The sequence below is a fragment of the Halichoeres trimaculatus genome, unplaced genomic scaffold (genome assembly GCF_033239565.1).
Source record: "Halichoeres trimaculatus isolate MK-OKI-2021-1 unplaced genomic scaffold, fHalTri1.1 fHalTri1_scaffold_8, whole genome shotgun sequence".
In the NCBI taxonomy this organism is placed as follows: Eukaryota; Metazoa; Chordata; class Actinopteri; order Labriformes; family Labridae; genus Halichoeres; species Halichoeres trimaculatus.
Genome location: NW_027437186.1, coordinates 3,703,933 through 3,720,047, shown reverse-complemented (window position 1 = coordinate 3,720,047; position 16,115 = coordinate 3,703,933).

The following is a 16,115-nucleotide window of genomic DNA, read 5'->3' as shown; positions in this document are numbered from 1 at the left end:
ATGCAGTTTTAGGAGCGGCGCTGTATGCCCTATGGCTACCATTGTATGGACGTTGGCTGCTGGATTTTGGATCTAAACAATGTGAAAGCTGCAGGAACCAAACTTTTCCTTTCAGCATTGTCCCATTCTCTTAAATCGGAGGTTGCCGCTTGCTCAGAGCCCACATCATATCCAATGTGGCTGTGTCTGCAGATTGACTTAATTTCACGGTATCAGGATCAGAAGGTGACGTAATGGAGACTACATACATATTTTATACAGTCTATAGCTTTACCGTCAGACTCAGAGCCTGTAGCTGATCTCAGCCATTCATTAAAATTGGACTGGGTTAGTTAACAGATTGATGTACTGACAAAAGAAAAAAAAACATTGGTACATACCAAAAACATTAAAACAAATGTTTTTATGGATAATGAAGCTTAACAAGGTAACCAAGACATGAGAAAAGAACACAACGATAAATAATTGTTTTAAGCGTACTTTATAGCTGATTTAAGACAAGGACCTTGCAGAAGCAATATTCCTCAGCTTTGCGTCGGGCAGTTCATGCCCAAGGGGCATGGGTCCGGTTTGTAAAAATGAAACCTCTGCTGAAGTGCTAAAAGTTGCTGTTCATCAAGGATCTGCTTGAGTCTGGCTGCAGAAAGACTGGAAGTCACGTACACACCCAGCCATAAAAAAAAAACTATTTTTGTGGGTTTAAAAAACACATCTACTGCCTGGTTCATGAAAAAGCTTTGGTCTGAAGGTCACATGACCTGTAGCTGTTCGAGAGGAAACTCACTGCCAGCGTCATAGCAAATGTGATTACGCCCGCAGATTGGCTTCATTTCACAGCTTCAGGAACTGATGGGTGATGCTGCTAAAACTACACCCATGTTTTATACAGTCTATGTTCACACCTCTACATCGTCCATTCATTTCTGACAATGCCCTGGTCAGGCATTATCCCTTACATGTAGTGAGCTGTCTCCAATGAGTCGCTTTCATTTTGACAATATATAAACTTAAACTTGTCTCTAATGAAGAACAGTGTGTTTTGGCTCATAGGACAGGATGAATGCAGAGGCTCAGTCATTCTCTGACTTTTGTGAAGTTTGTGATCCTCTGCTGCAGTAAACTACTAATTGTCCATTTTATCCCTAACTTCATTCACAAACTCCTCCGTTTCTGGGGCAGAAAATAATAAATAAATAAAAACAAATGATAATAAATAGATATAATGAATATAAGATTATGTTTTCGCCTCGATCCAGCACTGGAAACATTTGATCTGCATCGTTTTTTGTTTGCAGCTTTGCCACGTGCCCACTTCTCCAAGTGGGTCCTGATCTACGAAGGGAAGATTGCGTGTAGTTGTCTGTTCGGGTGGTTTTAAAAATCGGAATAATTTTATGTGCACACCATTTCTGGGTTTTTGGGGTGTGTACATTTTTGGTGAGGTTTCTAAGCACTGTTTTATAAATGAGCCCCCTGGTGAGGATCTGGTGCTGTTTTTGTAAGGGAGCATGTTGATTGGTTTACAGACAGATTCAGGGGATTTCTACAACATGAATACACAGATATTTTAAAATCTGCACGTTTGGTATTGAAATACTAATGTACTGAGACTCAACTGTTATTTGTCATGATATATCAACAACTTCTCTAAAATTAGAAAATGCTGCTGTGATAAGTGTTCAACAGGACTCCCCACACTCTATCTACAGAGTCCTGCTTATCTATCCGTCATAAAAAAAACATGAAATATGACATATGAGACTACAAGGGACCCCCCCCCCCCCCCCCCCCCCCCCCCCCACACACACACACACACACACACACACACACACACACACACACATTGAACAGAGCACTTCAGCCTCTTTCTTCATTAGCTCTCCATTGAGAGATTATTCCTGGCTAATCTTCATCCTTGTAGCTCTATTAACGCTCCCCCTGACAGTAGAGGAGGCAACACTGAAAACGTATCATCAGAAATGACTGGAGCGATCAGAGACATGGGGACATCTTTAACTGGTGCTGGAACTGAAGAGGGACTGGGATGAGATCTGAGCTGCGTCTCCCTGAGCTGGTGACATTAAATGAAATAAATGAGTATTTCAGCTGTCGGTGTCATTATGATGAAATCCTTAACTTTTTTCTCCATTTACTAATTCTTAGGCACATTTTTCTTCCCCCAAACATTTCCACACATTTTCACCACTAAAATTTCATATACCCAGCTTGTAGACCAGTTTTCACTTTGTAAACAGTGATGACGTTCGTATGGAGGGGATCACTTTTTAAGCTACGTCAGGGGATTACCTGCAAATAATCACAATTTTTATCTTCAGAAACTTGATTGGAAATGGATAGCAGATTTGTACAACATTAATGTGTGGAAGGATATCAACAAGTGGAAAAATCTACAGTGGCTGGATATTTACACATACTTGATGGAGAAACCTAGTGTCTACACAAGACAAAAACTATGAACTTACAGGATAATGGACTCCCACGACTACGATTTCAGTGGTCATGTTCAAAACATAGAATACCATGACATAGACCGTGAATTTTGTGTTTTGAAGCCAGAAGTCCTTCCAAGCCAAAGGCAAGGACAGGAAACCATGATGTATGATACCTGGGTAATAATAAACAAGACCGAGAACTATGTGTTAACAGCTTTCTGCACTTGCACAGCAGGGTAAGTATTGTTGTGTGACTAGTTTGCTAGCTATCAAAGATTTTCCTCACATAGAGCATTTTTTTTTATATTTACTTTTTAGTTCAATCTATTATTTCTCTCAAGTTAAGTTAGTATTGTCTTGCCCTTGTAAGGAGTCATAAGCAGGGCTGGAAAATAACTTTTTTTAAAAACACTAGAACACTTTATTAGATACACCTGTCCAACTGCTCGTTGACACAAATTTCTAATCAGCCAATCACATGGCAGCAGCTCAATGCATTTAGGCATGTTAACATGGTCAAGACGAACTCCTGTAGTTCAAACCGAGCATCAGAATGGGGAAGAAATTAATTTAAGTGACTTTGAACGTGGCATGGTTGTTAGTCCCAGACGGGCTGGTCAGAGTATTTCAGAAACTGCGGATCTACTGGAACTTCCACCCACAACCATCTCTAGGGTTTACAGAGAATGGTCACAGAAAGAGAAAATATCCAGTGAGCAGCAGTTCTGTGAGACAAAATGCCTTGTTGATGCCAGAGGTCAGAGGAGAATAGACAGACTGGTTGGAGCTGATAGAAAGGCAACAGTAACTCAAACAACCACTGGCTACAACCGAGGTCTGCAGAAGAGCATCTCTGAACACACAACACGTCCAACCTTGAGGCAGATGGGCTACAGCAGCAGAAGACCACACCGGGTGACCCTCCTGTCAGCTAAGAACAGGAAACTGAGGCTACAATTCACACAGGCTCACCGACTGGACAATAGAAGATTAGTAAAACGTTGCCTGGTCTGATGAGTCTGGATTGCTGCTCCACATTCAGATGGTAGGGTCAGAATTTGGCATCAACAACATGAAAGCATGGATCCATCCTGCCTTGTATCAACAGTTCAGGCTGCTGCTGCTGGTGTAATGGTGTGGGGGATATTTTCTTGGCTCACTTTGGGCCCCTTAGCACCAACTGAGCATGGTTTAAAGTCCATAGCCTACCTGAGTATTGTTGCTGACCATGTCCATCCCTTTATGAGCACAGTGTACCCATCTTCTGATGGCTACTTCCAGCAGGATAACGCTCCATGTCATAAAGCTGAAATCATCTCAGACTGGTTTCTTCAACATGACAATGAGTTCACTTTACTCAAATGACCTCCACAGTCCCCAGATCTCAATCCAATAGAGCACCTTTGAGATGTGGTGGAACGGGAGATTCTCATCATGGATGTTCAGCCGACAAATCTGCAGCAACTGTGTGAAGCAATCATGTCAATATGGACCAAACTTTGAGGAATGTTATATTAATGTTATATTAATATTTTCGTAAAACATGAGCCAGTTATTGAGGATGGTGAGATATGACAGGCTATTTAGTTTAATTGAGAGATACAGTTGTATGTCATCTGCATAATAACGCTATGAGACCTTATGTTTCTGGAGGATTTAACCTAATGGGAGCATGTGAATAGAGAGAACTGCACTTAAGATTGAACCTTGTGGGACTCCATATGTTGATTTAACCGCAGAAGGAGGGAAGATTGAGATATAAACTGCAGAGGACCTGTGTTTGGGATAGGAGTTCAACATGCCTCACACAGGGCTATAAACTGAAGATAATGCAGCACAGAGTTACTTACATAATAACAGATGTGTATATATTTTCTCCTTTACAGGCTTTATTCTTTCTGTCAGGATTATGACTACAAAAGAAAAGAGCTGCAATCACTCATAACCCAGAATAACACTCCAAAGAGACCACAATAAAAGGCAAACCTGACCGTGCTCTCAGCTCCACTATGTAAATGTGAATCGAGCCCCTCATCAGAGCGACGCTTTGTTTACTCAAAGCCAAGACGGATGAGCTAACATCCCTCCTGCTCTTCTGCCACTATTGGCAAAACAACAGCCCACTGATTGCGAGTGCTGTTCATTTGCATTGGACACATGGTGGAAATGAGATTCCCATGGTGATGGATGGGCTCAGCCTCCCTGCTATTTAAACAGACTGACTGACTGAAAACCTGTGGGGGAACGCTCCCAGCTCTATACATTCCCAGTTTCTCCCTCCACAGCAGCTACACACAATCCCATTCCAAGCTAATAGACTTGGGATGGGGATTGCAGCTCTGGTGGATTAATTCCATGTTCTCACCCTGGTTCATGTTGCAAAGTAACTTCAGTACAGTGAAGATGGATGGAGTCTTTCATTGATCCTCTCCCATTGAAATGCAACCGCTCCCTCGCCTGGATCCATGTGGGTGACTCATACCATATGAGCCATGTGGACTGAGGCTGCTGGAAGGGGGTCTGTGCTGGTGGCTGTTCACAGTATTGGAATCTCATGTCTGAGTCACTATCATATTTGAACATTTTAAACAGAAAATGTTCTGTTTGGTCTATAAGTTGGTAAAAATCTAGTGAATATTCAAGCTGATAAACATTTTTGTCACATTTTCAGTGTCACTGTAACTTCATTTATTCTCTGGAACTGTAACATGGAACAAGAATATGAAAACTGTTAATTATTGGCACTGAACAGGAATAGGTTAGTGCTGCAGTCTCAAAGCATGAAGGTCACCAATTCCCAGATGGCCTGGCAGGCCTTCCTGTGTGAACTTTACATGCTCTCCCCAAGCACGAGTGGGTTCTCTCCGGTTACTCCAGCTTTCTCCCACAGTCCAAAAACATGCTCATCAGGTCAACTGAACACTCTAAATTTTCCATAGGTGTGATTTTGTGCATTAAAGGTTGTCAATGTGTCAGCCCTGTGATTGACTGACGACCAGTTCAGGTTGTATCACGCCTCTCGCCCTAGGTCAGCTATGATAGGCTTCATCCACCCGCAATCCTGTACAAGATAAGTAGAATGAAAAAGAATGAACAAACTAAATAGAAAACAGAATAGAATAGAATAGAATGGTTGTAGTAATACAATAATAGTGACTAATTGTTATCCATGCTTTTATCTCATCATGTTTGGATTACTGCAACGCACACGTTGGAGTGAGTCAGTCCCTGCTCTCTCATCTGCAGCTGGTCCAGAATGCCACTGCACGACTTTTAACTGGTACACACAGAAGAGAGCACATCAGCCCAGTACTGGCTTCACTCCACTGGCTGCCTGTGACTTTTAGAGTTGATTTTAAAATTCTTGTGTTTGTTTTTAAATGTTTAAATGGTCTTGCCCCGCCGTACCTCTCTGTGCTTATTCAGCCCTACTCATCCTCTCGGTCCCTCAGGTCGGCCGACCAGCTGCTCGTGCAGGTGCCGAGGTCCAGGAAGAAGCTCAGGGGGGACAGGATTCTCTCTATTGTTGCTCCTTGATTGTGGAACAGTCTTCCTCTGCATATTAGAGAGGCCCCTTCACTGTCCACTTTTAAAACACGTCTTAAAACCCATTTTTAATCTTTGGCTTGTAACCCCAGCAAGACTTAATTTCTTTGCCTGGTCTCATTCCCTTTTATTTGCTTTTATTCCCTTTTATTTGGTTTTAGGGTTTTTACAGTGTTTTCTTTTATTTGTCTGTTTTTTCTTATCTGTTTTTATCATTTTATTTTGATCTACCCGTACAGCACTTTGTTTACAGCTGTGGTTGTTTTTAAAAGTGCTTTATAAATGAATATGGTATGGTATGGTATGGTATGGTATGGTATGGTATGGTATGGTATGGTATGGTATGGTAGAATAGAATAGAACAGAATAGAATAGAATAGAATAGAATAGAATAGAATAGAATAGAATACAATATACTTTATTAATCCCCAAAGGGAAATTCAGTGTCACAGCAGCTAAACAAGAAAGTATATTATGATGAGTGTCAATTAGAAAAAAAAAAAAAAGTCCATCAAAGATGACATCTTGTCCATCATTATCCGGTCAGCTTCCACCTCCACAGGATCCAGGACTGAGCTGGACTTCTTCACCAGTCTGTTGGAGCTCTGTCTCCTGGATCCTGTCTGCTCACAGCAGGTGAAATTCTTCTAATGAGGCGTTAATGTCCAGTGTCCAGCTCTGTTAGCTATGTCTGCAGCATGATGCTACTCTACCCTTGGGTATTCCCTCTGGTGCTGGGTTAGCTCGGCTAGCACAACTACCCTATTGGAGATAGATCTTACATTCCCAATAGGAAAAGTTGATGTCTTGTCTCTTCTTAGCTCACACCATTATGTCATCCTCACCTCTTTCTCCTCATCTTGCAGAGAACACCAGCCCCAGCACCGGTTAGCATTGACACGCTACTGGATGCTAACAGGGGAAATCTTGTGTGTTAGCAATGTGACCATGCTTACATACAGGATCTCTCATGTGTCAATGGCCAAGATATGAGACATAAACAGTGATCACAGATTGCAAATACAAAGAGAACCAAAAAGAGAAAAAAAAAAAAAACACATTAAAAAGGACATAGAGCTGCTGCAATAGGCAGTCACTAAGGTGTATATGTAGTGACATCAGGGTCCTGTTCTACGAAGCTGGATTGTCATCCAGGATAACTCTGCCACAACTCACTTAACTTCAGCGGATCTCCGTCATCCAGATTTGCTGTACTACGAGGCTTGTTATCAACTCGATAAATGAAACCAGCTGGGATCTGTGCCGAACACATAAAATGGGCGTGGTTAGCGGCCCCGGAGCATTTTCCACAATGGAGAAGAGAGCAGCCTACTTTACAGCGGAGGAGCAGCAAATAATCCTGCAAAAATACGAGGAGTACCGCAGTATTATACAGGCCAGGAGCAGAGCAGCGCAAGAGGCCGGAGGGATTGCTGGCAAAAAATCGCCGACTCTGTGAATGTGTAAATTTCCAAAATGCTGATATTAATAGACCTATCTCATCATGTGACGATATGGGCAGTTAGGTCCTTATTCATTCATGTTGTCAGTCAGTGTGTGTGTGATCAGCATCATATCCAACCTCATAATTAGAAAGAGTCCATTTCCTACAAATCCCAAGGAAAACGCTCATTATAGGCAGTTTGTTTTGCAGATGCAATAGCAGTGGGGAAAAAAGGATGTGGGAGCAAATAAAAAATAAATCTAAAAACATCCTTCAAATTGCTCAGTATGAATGATTCCATTTGCACACATTTCTTCTTTTCCCTGACAATGTCTCAGTTATGATGATGAGTAAGATATTGTTTGTTCACAGCCCATAAGAAAAAATGTTGGGCCAAAAAGACAGGGGGTGGTCCCGCGCCAGAGGACTTCACTCCAGCTGAGCAAATTGGTGACTGAGCGGTCTTATATGCCCGCCCGAGAGAACTGATTGGTCAGCGGCAATCTGTCACACCCCGTGAGCTCTTATCCTGGAACTTAACCTGCTCCAGACCAGGTTTGGCGTTCAGCATCAGTTACCAGGGCAACGTGTCTGGATAAAAAGAGATCCACATTCGTAGTGCGGAAAACCCGAAACTTATCCTGGAAGTTATCTCTCTAAGAGCTAATCCAGCTTCGTAGTACAGGCCCCTGATGTCTTGATGATGGAAACAAAACAAACATCCATCAGAGTGTTTATCATCAGATTTGGTGTCTTCATTGCCAGCCTTCATTGTGGAAAAATGGCTCACTGACCTGTCTAACCCTTTATTGTCAATCGCCTCATAACCCATAATGAACCTTCATGAGGTTACGTTTATTTTGTGTTTCCACCATTTCTGCTGCTGCATATAGAAACCTGGTTAAAAAAAAGTAGTTTTCATTTCAACATCCACCTACAGTGTAAATGCAGAGCCAACCCCCAGTGTTCCTCTCGCTCTGTGCCAGTTCATCTTGTACCTCCGTGTCAGCAGTCCAGCAGTCCCCTGTGTGTGTTGCCTCTCTGATCTGACCTTTGTTTTGACTCTGCCTCTGCCTTTGCTTTTGGACACCTTTACCAGAGCTGATTTGGAGTTCTATGTGTGTGAACTCAGGGAGCACGCTGGTTGGAAATGGTAGCCTAAAACACAGCTTGATGAGTCATCCCAAGGTACAAGGAAAAACAAACATCCATACTGAGCATAGATTCTCAGCTACACTCTTAAAACCTTTTTTTATTTGTTTCTGACAGAAAAGGAGCATGTTGGGATAAAAAAAACTGCAGCTCTCACTTTAACACCCTGCAATTTAAACAGATTAATTACACCGCACACCCCTCAGAGTGACTCGGTGTCTGGAGTCTGACAATGAGAGAAAGGCAGTCCTTATCCTCCTGTGATCCCCTGAGTGCTGATATTGTCCTGTGTTGTGCTGAGCACAGGCCTTACAACCTGGCACACAGACACTCCTTTTGGCCGCTTCTCTTGTATCTCTGGCATCAATGTGTTTTTAACAAAGCAGATAAATGCTTCACAAGATAGATGGTAACACAAGCATTAGCAGTTGTTAATGTTATGTCCTGGTACTGCTGTCAATAGCCCAGTAATGAGGGAATCCATTTCATTCAAACTGTAATCAATATGGGTGAAGCCTGAATGAGGCCACATGGCTGCAGGCCAGAGGGATAAAAACCTCCACACAGAGCCTCAGTGCAGCTCAGAGAGGCTGCACAGGAAGCATGATGTTTAATGCAGGTCTGCTTGTGTTGTGTGTTTGTGCAATGAAAAGGAAACTGCACTGCACAAAACTGAAATCTTATAAAGTGGTTTTGCCTTATTTTAGGTAAAAACTGTCTTATTATACTCGGTGTAAGCCATAGTCAACTTATCAGTCGAGAAAAATATCTTGTCTCAAGTTATTTAAAGACAAAAATGAGCTGTAAATTTCTTGTAAGAAGTGAAAAAAGTCTGCCAATGGAACAAGAGAAATGTGTTTGAAACTAGAATAATGTTTCAAACCTGATGAGTCAGGTGAATGTGGCTCATATTAAGTCTAAAAAGACATTTTTCTACTGAAAATAAGACAAAATCACTGAGAAGATTGCAGTTTTTAGCAGTGTGTGAATAAAGTACAGGTTGTTAAAGGGCATAAAAGGTAGTATTCTGCTTTCCTATATTTTAAACATAGATATGAAACACCAACCCCTACAAATTCACATGTTGTGGAAATCCCTAAAACTGTCAAACGAAACACTTCGTTCAAAAATAGCACGAGTTGTTCACAAGACACTAAGTCATCATAGAAAGATCTCCTAACTACTTCATGACACTTTAGAGGGGTGGGCCTTAAACACCAGGGTCTGCCCATAGCTCCACCCCCTACAGGCCTCCAGAGGGCCAATCAGGGGGAAGGGGGTTTGTGCAACAGGGAGCCTTAAAGAGACAGCAGCTAAAGTGAAGTGATTCAGGCAGCAGCTGAAATCAGAGTTTTCCAAAACAGAGGTTGTGTCCAAAATCATTCACTCATTCCCCAGTTATCATTTTTCTCTCACTGCAAAACGGCATTTATTTCAGTGATAACTAATGTTGAGCTTAGCGTATTTTTCGCAACAGCAAATATAATAGAAACATTTCTTGCACATTATTTATAAAACAAATAAACCATATATTTGCACAGCAACTTATGCTGTGTTGAGAGTTACAAGGTCCAGTGAATGCATCACCCATGATGAACAGTTCAGCGGCTTACGTCTGTGTTGTTTTGTTTCTTTGCGCAAAGTCGTGACACATGTTCGTCCGAAAGTGAAATAGAGAGCCCAGTGTTATTCTCTAACAGTTTTTAATGCTTTTTTTTTTTTCACGTTATCAGTGGCTACTAACATTAGCTATTTAATGAAACAATACTAAAAAAAAACAAAAAAAAACAAACAAAAAAAAAAAAAAAAAACAGACATTGTACAGTTTCTCTGAAATTTCCAAAGCATGACAGGAGAGTGTGTGAAAGCTTTGGAGATCACAATCAATGCCTGCTGCCTCTCCCTGGTAATCCACCAGCCCTGCTTGGCTGTTCCCTGCGATCTCATCCCCGATCCCCCGAACCTCCGACCCCCCGTACCCCCGACCACCCGAACCCCCGACCCATGTTCCCGGAGGTCTCCCTGGGGATAATGAAGGGGTGGAGGAAAGAGAGGAGCACAGAGAACTTCCATCTTTTCCCTGGCTCTGGCTCTGCCCCTGCCCCGCACTTTCCTCCTCTCTATCAGGCTCAAAACTCCGCTGAGGAAAACACAGTCGGACTCAGTGATAGCCCGTGCAAGCAAATCCAGCTGGGAACGAATGTTTTCAGAACTTACATTTAAAACCTGTCTCCTCAGAGACTTTCAAACAAGCCTGCTCCTGTTTTTCTGGTCTCTGTAGAGTACACACGTCGTATCGTATAACTCTGGATGATGACACACCGCACAGATTTTTTTCTTCTCCATCCTCCGGTGGAGTTGGAGCCGGAGCAGGCGGCAGTTGCTCCTGAACGTTGTCAAAACAATGACGTCGTGGGGGAATATTTTGAACTCGAGCGAATTTGCGTCTACCGCCCAAACGCGTGAACGCTCCAAACTCGCCGCGCCAAACGCGCGAATTGCACCGCCAGAGGCGAATCGGCGGCTAAACGCGTCTTTGCATAGACTTTGTATGTAATCGCGCCGCAAATTCGCGTTTGGTGTGGCCGCACCATAAGAATTATGATATAGTTGAATGCATTATTTAGACAATAGTCCTCAGGAAACACGGTCAACTGCTTGGTTGAGTTACTGGTTTAAGCAGTCAGTGTGTAGCTTAGCTCAAGTTTCTGATTTATCATTATTTAACCATTTATGGGTCATTGCAAGTCATTGAATTTTGAAACTGCACTTACACTAACACATTATTATACACATTATATGAAATGAAAAATGTTTGCCGACTTGCGGACACATTACAGGTATGAATCCTGACTTATATGAGTAAATATCTAAGCTGTGGTTTTTATACTGTTTGGAATAGAGCTGTCGGAAGACACCAATGCAGAACTAGAAGGCAGATTAGCCCAATTATTTCACTGATGAGCACTGCCGTTAAACAAAATACCATTAAATACTTATATTCTACCAATCTGTACAATTGTGTCAACATTTACCTGCATCTAATGCCAAAAATTACTCTGAACTGGCAGCATGTGTATCAGCCTCCTGATTGGCTAATCTGACAAATAAAACCTGAATTGTTAGAAAAGAGGCAACACAATTTTACTCATAAATATTTTTTTGCAAATGTATTTTATAGAGTGCATGTTAAAGGGTTAGAAGTGCACAACACTTTTCGGTCGTGCTTTGTGCTACGTCTATGACAAACCATACAAGGTAATGGGAGAAAAACGGAGCCTGATCGATTTGGTGGTTATGTAAATGCCACAGTAAGAAAACAAATTTGCAAACATAGTTCCTACTTGAGGGTGGGAAAAAAGCATTTGACTGCTGACCCCTAAGAAGGATATTCTCAAAAGACGGTCACGTTTTTGATCGCATCTGTAAATCTGCACATCACACAGCAATCACCAGCAGAGCAGTCTGTTCCTGAAACACTGTGACACCATTGTTTAAGACGCTGAATAATGGAGCATCACAAAAGAGGAGGTCATTTACTCAAACACCCACACAGACACACATAATGACACACACACACATAATGACACACACACTGCTCTTGTTTGTTGTTGATGGGCTGCAGGCTGAGAGGAGGGTGGTGGAAACGGTTCATTTGAGGTGGATAAACACTTGTAATTAGTTCTGTATCACTGCATTAGTGTGGATACAATATCAGACATGCTATTACACACACACTCAGACACACACACACACACGCGCGTTCCAACACTCAGGGTAATTGAAAGTGCGTTGGTTGGTCAGTCATTTCCTCTGGATGGGTGGCCGTGTTTAGTGGAGGAGGAGGAGAATTTATGTCTTCTCATTTAACTTGAATGCTTTCTAATTGTTCACCCACAGCTGAAGCTCTAACACTCAAACCGAACAAGCAGACTGAATCAGTGTTAGCTCTTCTGTCTGTGCTCACGCTGTCATGTTGTTCATTTAAGATAACTGCTTTATTAATGAGAGGATTATCTAAAAGTAGTAATCACATCATTTTTCTGTGAGTGAATGTCTGACAGCAGCTCGTCTGGATGAAAGCGTTGTTTCTGTGTATCATTATGAAGCTGTAACATAGAAAGACTATCACAGGACCAAAGGACAGAAGTGAAACTGTCTGTAGTCTGCAAACCTGTCAACAGACTTTCAAAGTTTTATGGAAGGAGACCAACCTGATGATGATACTTGAGGATTATATACTTTTAGGAGGTGCTCTCAACCACAGAATGTGAGGATCCATAAGTTGGGGGTTGTAACATTTGATAATTTTAAACCAGTGTCTAGAAGTTACTTGTTTGTTGCTTCACTTAGTAGCTTAGTAACAAGCCTGTATCAAGAAATTTTTCTCCAGACCAATCCTGAACGGTCAGAAGTCTTACCTGGGCTAAGGAGAAAAAAAGAACCAGACCACTGCTCAGTGGTCCAGCAATAGTCTTCCCAGATGAAAACTTCCCAGATGGAAGCCATTTTTCACATCGTTGGGGTTAAGTTTCCACAGTCAGTGATGGTTCGGGTTATCTGCTGCTGTTGGTCCACTGTGTTTTCTCAAGTCCAGAGGCAATGCAGACGTTTATCAGGAAACTTTAGAGCACTCCATGCTTCCTTCTGGTGTCAAGCTCCAAGGAGATGTTGATTTCATTCTCTAGCAGGACTTGGCTCCTGCCCACAGCCCCAAAAGTCCCCAAAACTGCATCAGTGTCATAACTGTGTTTGATTGGCAACAGACACTTTTATCTTAGTGAGGAGGTGTGGTTGACCCTGTTGCTAGGTAAGACACAGTCTGCTAAAAGCTGTGATTGGTTGGTACAAAAAGAGAAAAAGACGAGGAAAAAAAGTGCCCTGTGCTCCTAGTGATGAATGGACAGTAAAATCATCTGATCATTTAACTCTAACTGTATTCAGAAATTTGTATTGGAAATTTGTAAACATCCAACAAATCAATGCATCGTTCCCTCTCCTTGTGCACACATTGTGCATGAAGCTCTGGTACGTGCTGCGATCCTAAGAGAGCAGTTTATTGCACAAAGCCGTGTTGTTCTTACAGTGTTGTGGGCTTCCACTTAGGCTGTGGCTGCTGACCTTGGTTTCTTTGATATAAATAATAATAATATTACTAAAGTTGTGGAGTTTCATCTGCTCATTAACTGGACTGTTTAGGGGATGGATCAGCACAACAGATGTCTCAGGGGGGGGGAAACTGTGTTTAGCAAAGGGAAAGTCAGACACCAGTGTTAGCGTCCACTCTGAGGCTTTATAAAGTACTCCTTCCTCCTCTTAGCAGTTTTTCACCTTAGGTGCTCTCTTAAAGCTATGGTCTGCGATCTGAAACCCAGTTTGGCTGATGAGACACGTTTGAAAAATGCAGCCTCACTCACCCCTCCCCTCTGTGTTCCAAGATCCCGCCCCCCAGCTCGTATTGCCCTTCTTTGCCTCCTAACAACACGCCCCCTCAGACAGAGCAAGAAGCCAGCCGGCAGAAAATGTAACAAACAAGACAGTCATCCTCCTTGTAACACACAGTGGTAGCTTTTACAATTGGACCGGCGCGAGGCTTTACCTTTCTCGACGTGTCTTCACCAGCTCAGTTTACAATGCTAAAGATGTGTGGCTAACTTATGCTAAAATCTATTGACAGAGCCGAGCCATTCCGACCAGCAGCGTTCAGTCATTATCCAATACAGGCACAGACTAACCAGAGTTATTCAGCTGACATCTCCCACCGTGGTAAACAAAGTCTTTACCTGTTCAACAGAAACTCAGCTGTCTTGGCGTCAGTCTTCAGTCCCAAATCCCTCTGCAGCTTTTTCCACCGGTCGTACATTTCTCCAATATTCAGTCTCTGTTGGCACCTGCATCGCTCATAATTCCTCCTTGCTTCAGTCTTTTCCTTGAAACTTTTTCATTTTCTTCCCTTCCCTGTGGAGGGTAACAGTAACAGCTTCCTGGTTTCGGTCTTCTCTGGCTCCATGACGCTTCAGTAGCTGAGCAGCTAGCTGACGTGAGAGGGGTAGTGGGGAAGGACGAGGTGGGACCGTGGGCATGACGGTACAAAGCGAGGGAGACAGGGGATTGGATGGACTCACGGACCAATCTGAACCGCGCATGCCATGCCTGGTTCGGATTGGTCAACTAGTATGTAGCTTTGAAGTGGACAGACTGAATGGATTTTTTTTCGTTCTTTTTAGTCTTTATATAGTGTAGATTGGACCATAGGACCATAACAGCCCTATAAACGGTGTTATTAAGATGTGCAAAGCTTACAAATCGTACACCATAGCTTTAAGGCTTAAGACACTTTGTGAGTAACTTTTGTCATACTGAGGGAAAATTCTGAGAAAAAAACTTAGAATCTGAAGAATTCTAAGATTTTTTAAGAATGACACCACTAAGAGCTACTTTAAGCCTCAGGATGCCTTGTGAATACAGGCTATCAAAGCTACCTGAGCTTCATAACACCTGAGCAGAGCCACAGGCTGACACACAGCGCTGACGCAGTAACTCATGCTGATGGAGCCCCAAAGAAGCACTGAGGGAAAATAAACGGACATACTTTTCAAAGAGTCACTGTTTCTGTTTCAAAAACACTTTTTATGGGTCTGTTGTCATCTAATTGAACTTTAGGTTTTCACCAGCTGTACGTCATAATTTTCACATTTAAAATAAATAAATGCCGAATTATTTCACTCCCTTTAAACTGAGTCCATACAATGTATGAATTTTCTTTTTTGAACAGGACTCCTGAAATAAATGAGCTTTTGACACCAGATATACCTCCTCTAAGTATATGCACACTGCTGCTGTTAACTTTGCACACCACTGGCTTAGGAGCAAACCAGCTCCTCAACAGGAGACTCCACAATCAATACACTTAATCCATCTGAATAAATCAGTACACAGAGGAGAGAGATGACTACATCGCCTGCAGGAGTGTGTACAAATGATTGTGATCCCTTGTAGACTTTGTTTGTGTGCGCCTGAACAAAAATGTGTCACTATTTCTTTATTTCTAAATATTTTTTTTAAGCCTTTAGTCAAACATTCTTTTCATAGGAATACATTTTTCTTGTCAGCAAGTTTGGAACCTTTATGTTTTTAGTCACATAGATCAGCTGTTATTTTGCTGGTTGAAGCCTTTTTCAAAAAGCCAGAAACATGCATTCTGAACAGCTTTGCCACTCCAGCTTTTCTTCTTTCAGGTGTGGATTCAACAGATCAATCTGCAGTGAAATAAAGCCAGATCGGCACAGGTTGAATCTCCTCCATGCTAACTGGCTAACTGCAGTGCTACAAATAAAGATGATTGCCTGTCTTCGCCTTCTATGTCGCTGTCTTCGCAGAGTGTCTTTTGTCTTTGTCTAACTGATCTCTACTCATCTGGTGATGTGGAGCAGTTACGTTCTTTTCCTTCATAGTTTCTTGTAATTGGAAGATCTTCACAGGGCTTGGTGGAAATACAGAGAACAATGGGCCACAGGAGA